The sequence below is a fragment of the Pleurodeles waltl genome, chromosome 3_1, assembly GCF_031143425.1.
Source record: "Pleurodeles waltl isolate 20211129_DDA chromosome 3_1, aPleWal1.hap1.20221129, whole genome shotgun sequence".
NCBI classification, from domain to species: domain Eukaryota; kingdom Metazoa; phylum Chordata; class Amphibia; order Caudata; family Salamandridae; genus Pleurodeles; species Pleurodeles waltl.
The window spans coordinates 993,291,257-993,306,718 of record NC_090440.1 but is presented as its reverse complement, the minus strand read 5'-3'; the positions used below and the strand labels follow the sequence as shown (position 1 = coordinate 993,306,718).

At 45.0% G+C, this 15,462-nt stretch overlaps 1 protein-coding gene across 4 annotated transcripts in view; it reads left to right on the top strand.

Annotated features, from left to right (window-relative positions):
• Nucleotides 1-2,318: 2,318 nt before the first annotated feature.
• The window catches only part of GMEB1 (glucocorticoid modulatory element binding protein 1), a 177,903-nt gene continuing 164,759 nt past the window's right edge, over nucleotides 2,319-15,462 (top strand). The window contains exons 1-2 of one of the 4 annotated variants that reach the window (XM_069224133.1): nucleotides 2,319-2,394; nucleotides 3,399-3,443. The gene's annotated coding sequence lies outside the window, so the exon portion shown is untranslated. Of the gene's footprint in view, nucleotides 2,418-2,481; nucleotides 2,874-3,305; nucleotides 3,444-15,462 lie in introns of those variants that run through there. The other 3 variants (XM_069224132.1, XM_069224134.1, XM_069224135.1) reach the window with 3 other exon arrangements.

Genomic DNA, 15,462 nt, shown 5'->3' with positions numbered 1-15,462 from the left:
TTCCGACAAAACCACAGCACTGAGACCGCGCTCCTCGCCGCCACAGACGACATCAGACGCCAAATGGACAACGGCAAAACATCAGCCTTCATTCTCCTGGACCTATCAGCCGCCTTTGACACGGTATGCCATCACACTCTGAGAACCTGCCTCTTCGAAGCTGGAATACAAGTAAAGGCCCTCGAATGGACTACATCCTTCCTTTCCAACAGAACCCAGAGAGTCCGCCGAAGCCACCATACCCATCTGCAGCGTACCCCAGGGCTCATCCCTCAGCCCAACCTTATTCAACATCTACATGGCACCCCTCGCTCAGGTAGCCCGCCAATAGAACCTCAACATCATCTCCTACGCTGACGACACCCAGCTCATCCTCTCCCTCACCAAGGACCCGCACACTGCCAAGTCCAACCTCCACGAGGGAATGCAGGCCGTTGCCGAATGGATGAGAAACAGCCGCCTGAAACTTAACTCAGACAAGACGGAGGTCCTCATCCTCGGACCCAACCCCTCCGCCAGGGACGACTCCTGGTGGCCAACATTTCTAGGAACCCAACCGACACCGACCGACCACGCACGCAATCTGGGCTTCATCCTCGGCTCCTCCCTTTCCATGTCAAAACAGGTCAGCGCATTCTCCTCCTCCTGCTACAACACGCTCCACATGCTCCGCAGAATCTACAAGTGGATCCCAACAGACACAAGAAGAACAGTAGCACAGGCCCTCGTTAGCAACAGGCTAGATTACGGCAACGCACTCTACACAGGCATCCCAACAAAACACCTGCAGCGCCTCCAACACATCCAAAACGCCTCCGCCCGAATAATCCTCAACGTACCACGCTGCAACCACATCACACCCTATCAGAGTCCTCCACTTGCTCCCCGTTGACAAAAGGATCACATTCAAGCTCCTCACCCACGAACACAAAGCACTCCACAACACCGGACCTGCTTACCTCAACAACAGACTCAGCTTCTACACCCCCACCCGACAGCTCCGCTCCGCAAACCTCGCACTCGCCACCGTACCCAGCATCCGCCGAAAGACATCCGGCAGCAGATCCTTCTCCTACCTCGCCGCCAAGACATGGAACACTCTCCCAACCAACCTGCGACGGACCCAGGACCTACTCACCTTCAGAAGGCTCCTCAAGACCTGGCTCTTCGACCAGTAGCAGCGTTCCCCCGCCAACCCCCCCCCCCCCCCCCAGCACCTTGAAACCCTAACGGGTATGTAGCGCGCTTCATAAATATATTGATTGATTGTGTGGTGTGCTAAAAAGGCCTAACAAAAGCACGTACAATAGCTCGCTGAACACATGCGGAAGGGAACTTCGGTAATTGACAATGCTGATTTCCAGTGTCATTGAGGTAGCGCAGGACATTAATGCTTCAGCTGGCTAACATTCAAGAAAAACATTTGCTTAGCCAATAAGTCTACCGTGGCAGACAAAACATCCAACGTACACCACTTAATCAGACCTATTGGCCTTGTCAATGCTTGTTTTTTTGCAAGGGGATGAATGTAGTGACATGGGAGGCGAGCCCATTATGTGTGTGTGACCTGGTGGACTCTATATGTGACCAGTATCATTTACTGCCCGCCGTCGGCAACATTACATATGTTTGTCACTGTCCCACCTGTAGTGAACCCCCCCGACCATATAACACGTTGCAGGCACGTAACCCGAGGTACGCTGAAGGCAGAGCACGTACCGACCAGTAATTAGGAGCCATCGTATGTTTCTTTGCAGCACTCTAGCAGTATTAGGCCTGCACAAGTGTCTGGTGCTTGCCCGCTTACCCCGCCCTCTGTCCCAGATACTAGGACAGCAGACAGGAGCGTCTGTAGAGCTTGCCCTGTTTGGCAGCGCATCTACCCATACTTCATTCAAAAACCCACCGCCTGAACTGGCCAACTCTCCATCTTCTCCTCCATGGGTTGGCTCTATAACATATTTCCGTGCTGCAGCTATCGCTGCACGGTTTATTTCGTCTCCATCTTCCAGCCAAAAGTACGGGTGAGTACCGAAGGGACTAATAGGGAGGACATTAGTCGTCACTGTTTAAGTGTATGCCCAGATCCTCACTCTCTGTCTCACGATTAGCCGTCCCCCGCCCCTGCTAGACGTCGCAAACTGTGTTTATAAACAGAGTGAGCACGTGCGAATGCCACAGCCAATGAGCAATATCAGAATTCAGTGCTGCCTGCGAGGATTGGCTAGAGGTGCTGCATCTGCTCAAATCCCAGGAACCCTTACAAAATCACCGCTCCCGCCTCCCTAAGTAATTCGACAAAAAGCTTTGGCAAGAGATTGGCTGTTGTTCGACCCGGAAGTGCTGAAATTACGGACAAACTTCATCCGTTAAGATATCAACAACGGACAACCGGTACTAGACTTAATTCACGGATGGTGTGTGAAAGAGTCTGCTTTTTGCCCACCTTATTGTCTTGAGCGTTTTAGTTTTCAATTGCGTGATGAGAAAGGGTGTCAATATGCCAGGATTGCAAGGAAAGCGAGTGGACTGTAGGGATAAATAGGGAAGCTGTGCTTAAATTGATCATTATAGAAATGTACATTAGGAACTTATGTGAAATACTTCTTCCAAATTCTAAAGGGCCCATTTGGAGTATTGTGGAACTACGCCGAAACTTAAATCGCGCAGAAAAAATATATCGTTTGGACATGCCTAGATAGGAATCAGGTTCATTTCCAGCATGTTGGCGAGGCTTCCAGATTTCTGTGGCGCAGTGGAAGCTGTTGGTGGTTATCAGAAAAGTACTCGCGTGTATTGAAGAGCGGCAGTTCGAGTACTAGCTACACATAATCGCTGGCTGTTGAAGGGGATGGGCGAACTGAAACCACTAGGTCATTTTGTTCACTATGACCTGTAGTAAACGTTAGTGGGTCCAGTTGGTCCTGGTAAATTATTTACAGCGTAACCCGGCAAGCAACAGAGGGGAGGGTGTTGATTTCTGTCTGTTGAGAACAAATGGTTATATACCTTAAATATGTTATTATTTGAGTCCGCGATGGGGCTGTGAGATGCATGGTTGGTTGCATTTTTGAGACGAAGGAAGCGGAACACATGTCAATAGAATTTTAGAGAGTGGGAACAAAGAACGTAAAATCGATTAGCAGGCAGGGTGTTCGTTTTGAGTTTGATTTCCCTGACGGCTTAATTAGACTTTCTCTAATGTGTGGCTGGGTTCTGAAAGATGTTGTTCAGGTATGTAAGTGTCTTCCATGTTCAGCGGCTTTAAATGCCAATGGTCTGGTCGTATGATACGTAAGATGTTGGCAAGGGCCAACGTGGGTGGTTAACGTCGTGGTGAGCTTGACATAAGGGATTGTTTGCCTGACTCATTTGTCGTTTTTGCCTGGGCTCTACAGAAGGAACACACAAAGGAGCAAACTGGACCCCGGGCGAATAGACAGGTATGTCTTAGTTACTATAGCTGCGATTACTGTTAGTGCCGCATGATTGGCGCGCATCGCATATCGTGACACTCCACACTTAACCCATCTTCTTTCTTCCGTGTATTCCGGCCTCGTGACACTTTACGTACCGCTATGGTGTTATTACAAATGTACAGCTACTGTATTTTTTCTGTCGCATGCAGTTGCCTGCTGTGCTTCTGAAGTAGATCAACAGTAGCGCACCATACCATGTATGTTTAATGCTAAATAACAGATGTTTATTGTTCATCAACGGTATTTATTTTAACTCTGTCAGAAGACTGAAAGGCCCTGCTGACATTCAATCCCGTGATCGTGGAGTCACACAAAGATCACTACAGTTAATGCATTAGTCCGCTGGACTATCGGGCTTAGTGTTACAGCTGGAGAACACCTACATTAGCCTTCAAACAATTCACGTAGCAGAGGTGGGATATACAACAGATTAACAGGGTGAACTGAGACCAGGGTTTGGCTGGCTATAAAGGCCATTTACGATCCGAGTCATAAGTGTTTGGCATGTAAATCGCGCAACATCATATATAAATATGATTTTTGAAAATTGAAAAGTTAATTTATTTAACGTGTTTCATCTTAGTGCATCAGATTAGACCACTCTATTGATAATCATTTATTAAGTGATAGTAAATTCATGCACCCCCTCACCCCCAACGCAGTCCTGACGGCAGTGTCATTAGTGAACCAACAGGCAATACACTCTTCATGTGCACCCTCACCTATATGTGGCCTATAGTCGTACACATGGAACAACTTTGTAGTCCATTAAATACAACATAAGGTTTTTGTACCGTGAACAACCTGGCCACGCGTATTTCAAAGTGCTGTAAAGAGGCCGTGATCTAAAATACTTCCAGGTTCATGCAATTGGGGAAGCCGAGATTAAGCCCAGGACTTCTTGTGTCATAATGGTAGTTCATCCTCTCCTATTTTACACCAACGGTTAATTTGTTTTTCATTCTTGACGCCCGAGGGGCAGGCTGGAAGGCAGTAGCCACTTGAAAGCTCGGCTAGACTTAAGCTCAAGGGTCAAGCAGGCATGTGGCGCGATCTTTCAGTGACTTGCCCCCCTCTGCCTACATATAGACGTAATCAACCAATACCCTTCTCGTCTACCCTTGTGTGCAGGCCCTTCTTCTGAACATGAGGTAACCGCGCTTGAGGGGTGGCATTTAAATTAACGAGAGTACATATTGTAATGTTGGTCCTACTTATATTGTGTTAAAGGAATGCCCTCTGTATTTTAAAGATGCACAGATAAATCTAGGAGATTGCCTAAGAATTCTTCAAACAATGAAGCAGCGGCCAAAGATAATAAAGGTCCTGGTAATATGCAGTTGGTTGATATTTTTAACTTAAAGGCGATGTTTAATCCAAGCAATTGCCCAATGCATTAATCTGACAAGGTGTTTCAAGCCATGACAAAGGAGCATTTTGTGCTAATTATCTTGGAAGTGATATGCTGTATTTCTTGGACTACAAGTAAAGTGGAAAACATATGATAACCAAAAATGGTTCGGCAGGCTTATGAGTAATCTCTGGATTCGAATACGACCTGAGCGAGGTTTTGAGTAATGGTCATGGTGTATATCGTCTAAAAGATTGGCAAGGGTAGCAGTTTACCTTGGTTTAGGTGAATAGTTGGGTTTAACGCTCTACACCCAGTAAAGTGTTAACACTACTACTGAACAGCACTTGTTAGTAGCTTGACCGCTAACATCTCTGCAAAAGGCAGGTTTGGCTTCACTGCCCTAATAACGAACTTCAGTCTCAAACCCACGCACAGTCACCATGCAAATAATTTGTTATTCTTACTTACATTCAGGAGCACATAGCAGACACTTATGTATACTGTGACCTTCCCACATTCCGCCACAAGACCAAACCCATTTCATAAACTCACCTGCTTGATGTGAAGGGATTGGCATGTAAGATGGCAAAAAACTTTGATCAGATTTTTTTTCTTTTATTGTTTCACTATGACTTTTCCATATTTGTTTTACTCTCTTTCAGCTGTTCTGCTAATCCATTTTTAGTCCTCCTTTACTGGTAGCAGACTTCTTCCTTCACCAGTCACATCAGTTGAATTTCTGCCCACCGTATGACACACCCATAAGTCCTCCCACTACACGTGTGTGACACTTTCCATATCCCTCTTTTGCCATCATATGTCACTCCCATGTAGCAAACACTTTTTCATTTCTCTGAATGTTTAAAACCCTTTCTTTGCTAACCCCATCCTGCATTATCTTTTCTTCATGTGGAATATTTTCTATCTTTCTTTGCATCACCCATCGCCTTACCAAGTGCATGACTTATTTTTAAGTCTGTTTATTCTCCTTACACACCACTTGCTGCACCCGCATGGGTTGCAAATTAATTACATAGTTTCTAACCCTAAAGATATCAGCTGCTGTCCTGCCTTCCACAGGTATGGTGAGCACAAATTAACATCTTGACAGTTTTGCATGTACCATGTTCTGCATTACCAATTGTTTAATTTTCCTCAGTTTTATTAGTCCTTTCGTCCAACCCATGTGAGTTCATATGATTCGTGGTGGTGCGATGGTGCTTGACACTGCAATTTTTATTTTTTTCCAACACTCACTTCTTTGGAGACAGACTGCCCTCCAATACTAATTTCTAAAGCTCATGGGTATCTTTGTGTAAGTAAACACTATATCTAAAAAGCTTTTACTTCTTGCATGTTTGGTAATTCCAAGGAATGCAGCTCTGGTCATTCCATTTGCTAATCAATCACTGCTATGGCTTATGACAATGTCACTGACATGCACTGCGTAAGCTCTATGAAATTCACAGCTATTTTAATCCATTGCAGTGACCTTTTTTCCAAAGTCTATGGTGTTTGTGCTGTCCTTTTTTTTATCTCGAGCCTTGACAGCTTTTGTGCTGTCTCTGAGACCGTGCACTATTTTCATTAAACAAAAAAAAAAGGTATACACTTTCTTTCACTCCCAGTGTGTAGTAATTGTATAGCCCTTAAATACCTGATGGCACACACCCAGGATTATGTGCTGCGTGGCTAAACACTTATATGGTCCTAAAGGCGAGAACTATTGGCTATGCCAATACTTATTGTAAAATTTATTGATCTTCAGCGACAAAATACATTGCTTACTTGTACATGCACCATCTACTCCTGACTAGCTTCATTCTCCAATAGCAATATTCTTCTGTCTGCTATATGATGGGTCTATATATTTCTGGCTGCTGCGTCTTTGGAGATCAGTCTTTGACTGCTTCATTAACACTTTCAGCACAGTCAAATAATTATAAGGCACCTGATACAAGGCTTGCACAGTTAACAGATTGTCACTTGACATTAGTTTCTTAAAGTAGGAGAAAATTGTATATGCTTTAGGGATAGTTTTTAGGTGTCGCCTGCACAATGCTTGCGCTGTGCTTGTGAAATCTTTTGTAAGTAAAAAAACTACAACTAAAAAAAGTTTTAAAAGGGGCTTTTACAGCCTGCTCATTACTTACCATTTATTGGCCTACTTGTCACTCTGAATGCCTTGCTTTTTATTGGTTTTAGAATGTTATTTCCTGTCGCTTTCTGGTGGTTTCTGGTTTCTTTTTGTGTGTCTCTTTTCTGTAGAGCCTGGACAAGTGCTGCTTCCTTTTGAAGTAGTCATCTGATTTTTCTTGGTTGCTGGAGCAACATTTTTTTTTCTAATCGAGCTCCTTTGGTGTCTGCGTGTATTTATTTTTGTAGCTGTGTCTTTTTCTGAACACATCCATTCTGTTTAATTGCATACTAACCTAGTTTTTTTTTTTTACCTCCCACTCATTGTGTACAATATACCTACAGGATTAAATACTTGCAATTAATTTTCTCAGCTTGCGCAGACTTTTTTTTACTTTTGTTTCACATGCTTTTAGATTCTGAAAAAACAGCGCATGTTTGAGGAAACTATGAGGAGGGTGCTCTGGGCCAGCTCAGCATTCAATAGGAGTCGACTCATCTCCCCATACAATGCACAAGCAAGGTATTCACACACCAGAACACTCGCCACAAGATTTATACATCTTGCTTATCACACAAATACAGAACAGCTGATACATTTGGGGGAGGGGGGGTTGTGGCCAACCCCTGAACATGGCGGACATGCTCTTGTACAGCTGTCGTTTGACTACCCTGGAAGCTGACACCATCCGGCATTCATCCTGATTTCATCCACCTGCATGAAGGGACTCTGAATTGCCCCTACTACATCTGGGGCTGTCCGGTGCAGGCCATGGTGTGCCAGTCGGGCTGCTAAGTGCCCACCTTGAGCAACTTGCGCAGCTCCGAGGCCAGGCAGACCACTAAGAAGACAATGTCACCGGTGCTGGCCATGACGTGATTGGTCGATGAGAGGCGGCTCCCACAAATCCTGCGAACCTGCCTCAGGGCCCAGAGATCAGAGTGGAGTGACCGGCTGCGTGCTTCTGCAGTCACTCTCCCTCAGCGAGCCAGCCATTCCTAGAGAGATGAAACCCTGGGATATCCAGCCGTGCTTGCCGTGTCTGATGGGCGGCCCGCATACTAGAGTTGCACCCAGCGGAGAAAAGGGGAACGCGGAAGCTATCTGTCTGAGGCCCTACATCGCGGAGCCCAGACAGGAGATAAAAGGACTTAATGTATTGGCGGCCTAGCATTTACGGTGGTGTAGGAAGGAGATGCTCATTCCCCCCAATTCTCCTGCAACCCTGGGGATGACCCTGATGACAATTACTGGCCCACACCAGGTTCTGAAAAACACTTGGGCAGACAGTTCAATTAGAAACAGGCCCATGCACCTGACAAACTTCTCCATAAATTCAGGTTCTGTAACATCAATGCCTTAAACAATCTGCATAGGGACAGCTAGACCACCCCTTAATATCTTGAGGTACATTAATGTGGATACTCCCCTTGCCTACCCACTGCACTCTTGAAGGCATGTCGCCCCTCTGATCTGCAGAGGTGGGGCCCTTGGGGAACAGCAGTGGCTCTGATTGTGCAAGCAACAAGTGTGACCCTCTGCGACTATTGATAGCACAATGTACAACCATTGTACCACACCCAGCACTTAGATCTGGCAAAGACTAATCAGCACACTTGGGGGTAAAATGCGATTTACTGGCTGACCTATTCGACTGCTACTAGGAGACCACACCAGTGTGGCCCTGCTAGGGGACCTCCCCTCTCGAGACAGTTACTGACACAGGTTACAATAGGCCTGTCGGTCGAATCAAGTTGAATTGCTCAGTGACCCAACAGGACAAGGCAAATCCGCAGCACAGTCATGCTGTGGACCTTTTCCTGCCAATGTCAAGTGGACTGTACCAACCCCGCCTCCCCTCCGTTACTAACCCCAAACTGTCACACCCAGTGGATAAACTAGACTTGATTCTGAGGGAGATAAGAGACTCGTGAACAGCCATTGAACACCGCATAGATTCCCTGGCAGGGGACCTAGGACTATTGCGAGATGATCATTACAAATTAGCAGACAAAATCCGAACTATGGAGGGGACCATATCAGACATGGACCCACAACAGGTCTCCCGTGATGCTGCTTTTAAAGAACTTGAGAAGCGATTTGACATGCTCCATGAGAGTGGAAGACGCTGAAGGCTGGGCACACCACAACAATGTGAGAATTGTGGGAGTGCCGGAGCAATAAAACGCTATGCATAGAGGACTGGCTCAAACATGTGGCCCCTCAGGGCCTGTCCCAGAAGTTTGCAGTCGAGCGAGCGCATAGTGCCAGCCCGCCGCACCCTCTTTGTGCACCACCCCGCCCCATAGTGGAAAGAATGAACTTTAGAGACCAAGACCATCTTCTACAAAAGGCCAGGCAAATGACACCTTTCTCTGTGGATCATACAACAGTTTCAATCTTCCTTGATTGCACACTTTAAGTACAACTACGCTGTGCGTCATACCAATCGGTGAAGAAGCTGCTTCGTGGTGAGAGGCTCCCTTATGCTTTACTATTCCTAGCTTGGCTTGAGGGCGTACATGAGGAACGCTCTCTATTCTTTGATACTCTGGAGGCTGCCTGGGATTGGCTAGAATCTCACTACCCTACCACTCGCCGCCCGCATCCATTGGACTGCATGCGAAGGGATACCGAGGAGGCCGTCCTGAAGATAAGGATGGGGCCTTGGGCGGACTTTGGCAGCAGCACGCTCACCACAGCAGGTACTAGAGGAAAGAGCGGCGGCGATCGTATCGGTGACTTAAATGGGCGCACAACAATGCAGTTCCCCATTGACCTCCTCTGGAACAGCTCACTGGGATTCAGATTCGAATGCCAGCTTGGCACTTTTTCCTACTGTCACACCACAAACAGAAGATACGTTGATCTGATTATACCATTGTCACAACACTTCATATATAACTGCTGGCATTACTGAAAGGCAATGGCGGGGCTTGTTGATCTAACTATCTTGTTATTGCCTAACTAATGTTGGAATCAAAAATGGGTGAGTTCACTATTGTTGATGCATCACTGTGTTTATGATCTGTCTCAAAATTAAAAAATAAAGTGATTTTAATAAAAAAAATGTGCAAGTTGGTTCCAAACCAGGCACAACCTACTCGTGGGTTACAAATTGGGTTTGGTCCCTTCCTTTAGCAATGGCTCATTGTTGGTTGTTTTTGTGTGGTTGAACAGAAGTTTCTTGATGGTCCGAGAATTTGTTAGTTGTTCTTCTACATGACAAATATATATGTGTGCTCATCAAATACACAACAACATATGCTCATAACCCACCCACCCCAGCGGGGAACATTATAACAGCCAAAGCATGCCCGCCATTTTAGAATGTTGTCCATTATTGACATGTAACGATTGGGATTCGGAGTCCTCGCAAGCAACGCAGTCGTGGCACAGCTACACCATAGGAGGGCCTCTCTAATATATACTTGCAGGAAACCCACATATCAGCTCCTCAAGTGTTTACATTGCGAACGAAATGGAGGGGGCAGCTCTTTACCACAACATACTCTGGATTTGCCTGAGGGGCGGCCATCTGGATCAGGGCGGGGATCCCTTTCCATGCACAGGCCACCAGAATTGACATGCAGGGAGGTATGCTTTCTTACAGGGCTTGCTGGATGGGAGAGCAGTGGTCCATAGTATTGTGTATGCCCCCAAATAGTGAACAAGGTGTTTTCTTGCAACTATAATCTGGGGTCCAGGCTGATTGGACACACATCCCCTGGTTCATAGGTGGGGACTTTAATGCAGTACTACACATATCCCTGGACAGGTCCCACCCCCAGTTGCCTAATACAAGTTCAGCCAGACAAGCCCAGGCGCTCACACATTGGGTGTCACACTGGTCCATGGTGGATATTTGGAGGGTTTAGAATAGAGGACTGCGGTAATACTCCTTTTAGGTTGATTGCGCAAGCGCTTTGACCTGTTGTAAGTATTATGAGCTTTTAACCATGCCAATCTCACTCACGCCCATCACTTTTTAGTTCGTTCCTAGGCTTGCTTTTCAAAAATCATTGCTATTATTGGTAAATGTTTTATATGTGTCCCGTCTTGAGGCTGTATTTGTCATGCCTTGCAGATTGTCCCTGTTGCATGTTTTTTTTTTTTGCACAATTGCCGATATACTTGAGTGTTGGGGAACTTTTTTCTTTTTTTTCTTTTGCTCAAACTCCCCCCCCCACCCCCCAGCCCCGAGCTGCATTGCGGCCATGGCACTCAGTGTGAACAGGCACAACATCGTGAACTCGATCGTCGGCATTATTGGAGAGCTTGTCACATTGTTCAGTTACCTATTCAGAGTCATTACTTGTGGCTCTCCCCTTAAAACACTTGAAATTGGTAAATGCTTTGTTAAACAGAAATATGGAAAGCTCTCCTGGCACAGTGGGAGAGCCGATACTACAATATTCACTGCACTTGGGAAATTTGCCCCATAATGCCTTGCAGGGCATTACTTTTATAAAAACATTTGTGCTCATAACTCAGCCTGTGGTGGTCCTAGGACAACGAAACCACCACCAAAACGTTCACAACAACGTACCATTTCTGTCTGTATCATCTCTGGGTCCCACACTAGGTTAGTGGGGACCCAAAATATTAACCCCTCCCACCATTCAGTGTCTCTTTAAGTACTCTCATGGCTGGAAGTTTTGTTTTACAGCTATGGGCCTGCTACTCCTGAAAATTTGTAATGCACTATGCCATCTAGCGACTAAATACATGGTTACGCTGCATTATTTATTGCCATTTTCTTTGTGTGGTTATGCCCTCTATGGGTTAGCTATATAGTTACATGACCACGTTTCTTACAAATGCTATTTTCATTGTGATGTCCTCTAGGGGCTGCTCGAAGTATTTCAGTCATATCAACATACTAAAATATTTGTGGCACGGAAACGTGCCCCATAATGCTTTGCAGGGCATTACTTTCACAAAACATTTTTGATAACTCAACCTGTGGTAGTCCTAAGACAATGGTACCACCTTCAATACATTGACCACAATGAGCTCTTTCTGTCTACATCTTCTCTGGCTCCCCACACTGTTAGTGGGGACTCCAAAATAAACCCGACTTCCAATCAATTCTTTTTTTAAGTTCTCTCATGACTGGAACTTTTGTTTTTACAGCTGGGAGAAGTTGTTTTATGGGCCTTGTTTGTAATATTGCATTACGCCTGCTAGGGGTGAAAATGTGTAATGCACTACTCCCTCTAGGGGCTAAGTTTATGGTTACACTGCATTACTTTCTCCCATTGTTTTTTCATGCGGTTATGCTCTCTAAAGGCTAACTGCATGACCAAGTTTCTTCCAAATGCTGTTTTTATTGTGGCGTCTTCGATGGTCTGTTCTGAGCTTTGCAGTCTGCATACTATAATATTTGCAGCAAAAAAACTCGCCCCTTTATGCATTGCAGGGCATTACTTTTACAAAAATGTTTGCTCATAACTCAGCCTGTGGTGTCCTAGGACAATGGGACCACCTTCAGCACACTCTGTTTACATCATCTCTAGGTCCCCACACTGGGGTTAGTGGGTACTCCAAAATAACAGCCCCTCCCACCAACCAGTGTCTTTAAGCTTTCTCATGGCTACAAGTATTTTTTTTTTTTTTGTTGTTTCTTTTTTTTTTTAAAGCCGAGAGACGTTTTGTTTTAGAGGCCTTGTTTGTAATATAATTGCAGTGGGCCTGCTAGCCCTAAAAACATCTAGGGGCTACATATTTGGGTACACTGCATTACTTTCTCCTATTTTTTCATGGGTTTATGCCCTATAGGGGCTAACAATATGGTTCTTACAAATTATATTTTTGTTATGGTGCCATCTAGGAGCTGTTTTGAGTAATAAAGTTTAATGGCAAACATTTATTTCTGATAAAGGTTCCTATGATAATTGTATATGTTTTAATAATCTCTCCTTATTTCAATTATGACCATAATTCAGGGCATTGTAGTTTACACTATGACTGTTTGAACACTATTGATATATTTGGGTGACCCTTCTAGTTTATTTCTCCTCTGTGGTTGTCTTGTGTCTTTTTTGGGGGAAATTGTGTTAGCCCGCCAGCAAATCTAATGGTGGGGTGATGAAAGTGGCAAGCCATTGGAATTAGCATAGCAGATTTAAATTAGGATGCTGAATGGCAACATTTTCATTTTTTGCTGTACATAGAGGAAGAAGGTAAATGAAAGTGCTTTATTTATTTTATGCAGGGCAACTGGAATTATATGGCAGGAAACGACTAAATTGAGGCAGGGTGACCAATTTATGTGGCAAGAAAAGTCCAGTTATGAATTTACAATGCCAATAGCTCTAACTCCAGCAAATACGAAACCTATTACATTGCAAATGCTTGTTTTTTTATTTTATTTTCTTTCTTCCCCCCCTCATGGCCTTCATGCCCACCTTGATGGTATACTATGCCCAACACACCTGACACAACTCTTTACAGATGGGACTTACCTCAGGGAGACGTTCTCAAACCACAACCCATTGGAGATGGTCCTAGAGTGTGGCCCAGTCCCTGTACCGATTTCAACGTGGCAATTGCAACCATCACTCGGAGAGCACTCAACATTTTGAGAAATACTGAGGAACGCCATCGACAATTATTTCGCTACCAATGAGGGCATATCCTGGTCACCACTAAAAGAATGAAACACTTTCAAAGTAGTAATAAGAGGGATGTCCCTAGCAGCAGCATCCGGACCTGACGCAAAGTGTGGCCAAATCTACTCCAAGTTGAAATCCGCATGGGAATCCTGGTAGAGGCCATGGCCCCTGTGTGCTCACTAGAACTGCTGGAAACCAGAATACAACATGCAGAGACACTGTAGCAGCTCAGGGTACTCAACAACACATTGTGTGCTAATAAGATACATTCAGAAGACCAGCAGTCTATTGGCCCACAAGATCCAGCCCTCTAAATCTCCGACTCCAATACTACATGTGATATCCACATCGGGAACACACTGTGTCACACAGAAATAAATAATGCTTTTCATACGTATTATACCAAACTATATCATATGGGCCCAGGTCCATCCTCGACGCAACAGGAACGGGTTTTTGATAACTTACAGCTCGCACAGTCCTAGCGGCGCCTATCATGCCAGATGAAATAAGAGGAGCTATTAAAAATATGGCACGTAATAAGGTACCTGGAGTAGATTCGCTCCCTATAGAATTTTATTCTACATTTGCCACCCGTTTGCTCCCACAATTAAAAAAGTGGTCCTGAGCGGCTGTGGGGGTAGGTCGTCTACATTCTACATCAAGCCATGCCCTAGTCATCCTCACTGTTGAAACCGTACAGAGACCCAGAGGACTTATCCTCATAGACCACTGTCCCTCATACTCACAGATTATAAAATTCTTAGCAAGGTGTTGGTTCAGAGGCCGCTTACCTTGCTTTCACGACTAATATTGACCAATGTGGTTTCATAACCTTTAGGAGTACCTCCTTGAATATTAAACACTTATCAAATTATGGAGACTGAGGGGTCCCCCCTTTCCTGTGGCAGGTTTTATTTCATTAGACTTACAACAGACTTTTGCCACCCTATAGTGGGATTATCTTTTTCTAGTCCTACAAAGGATTAATTTTCCACCCACCTTTTTAAACTGAGTTAAGATAGTTTATGCACACACTACGGCCAGGGCCTTGAACAGGGAACCACATTTCTTCTGAGGCATACAACAAGGCTGCCCACTGTCCCTGTTATTATTCGCCCTGGCTATGGAACCACTTGCACAGAAACTATGCCAAGAGGAAGTGAGGTGGAATATCCCAGATGGGTGACACTCACACGCTCTCTTTCTATGCCGACGACATGCTCATATACACCCAAGATATGACCATGGACCTGATTCCTCTAGCTAGAATCTTCCATCTATTTGGAGATTTATCTGGCCTATGGGTTCATCATGCCAAGTCTAAAGCGTTCTTTCTGTGATACTGTACTCCTTGGCACGTTCTCACTGTGCACACATCAAATTCCAGTGGCTTAACAAACCATTAGATATCTGGACATTGAGATAAATACCATGCCTGCACAGACCTACTCAACAGGAATCTTTTGAGGGCAATAGCGGCTCTAAGATCCCAAGTGAAGTTTTGGGTTGTCCTCCCCCTATCAATGACTGGCCGTCTAGGCTTAACCAAAATGGTGATGCTCCAGAAGCTATTATATTATTTTGTTATTCTCCCCATCATTATTCCAGCCATAGTTTTTTGCACACTCAGTTCACTTCAAACTGGGTATCGGGACGGCATCTTATTAGTCTTTAAAAACTACAGCTGCCGCTAGATGAAGTAAGCATGGAAGCACCAGATTTTAGAGCATACTGTTTGGTGGCACAATTGCAGTAGCTTTCTTGTGGTTAGCTGACACTAACGTACAAAAAATAGGCAGTACACCATCCCAGCTGCGAAATGGCAACCTACACACACTTATTACCTGGGGAAAATAAGACTCCTCCATACGT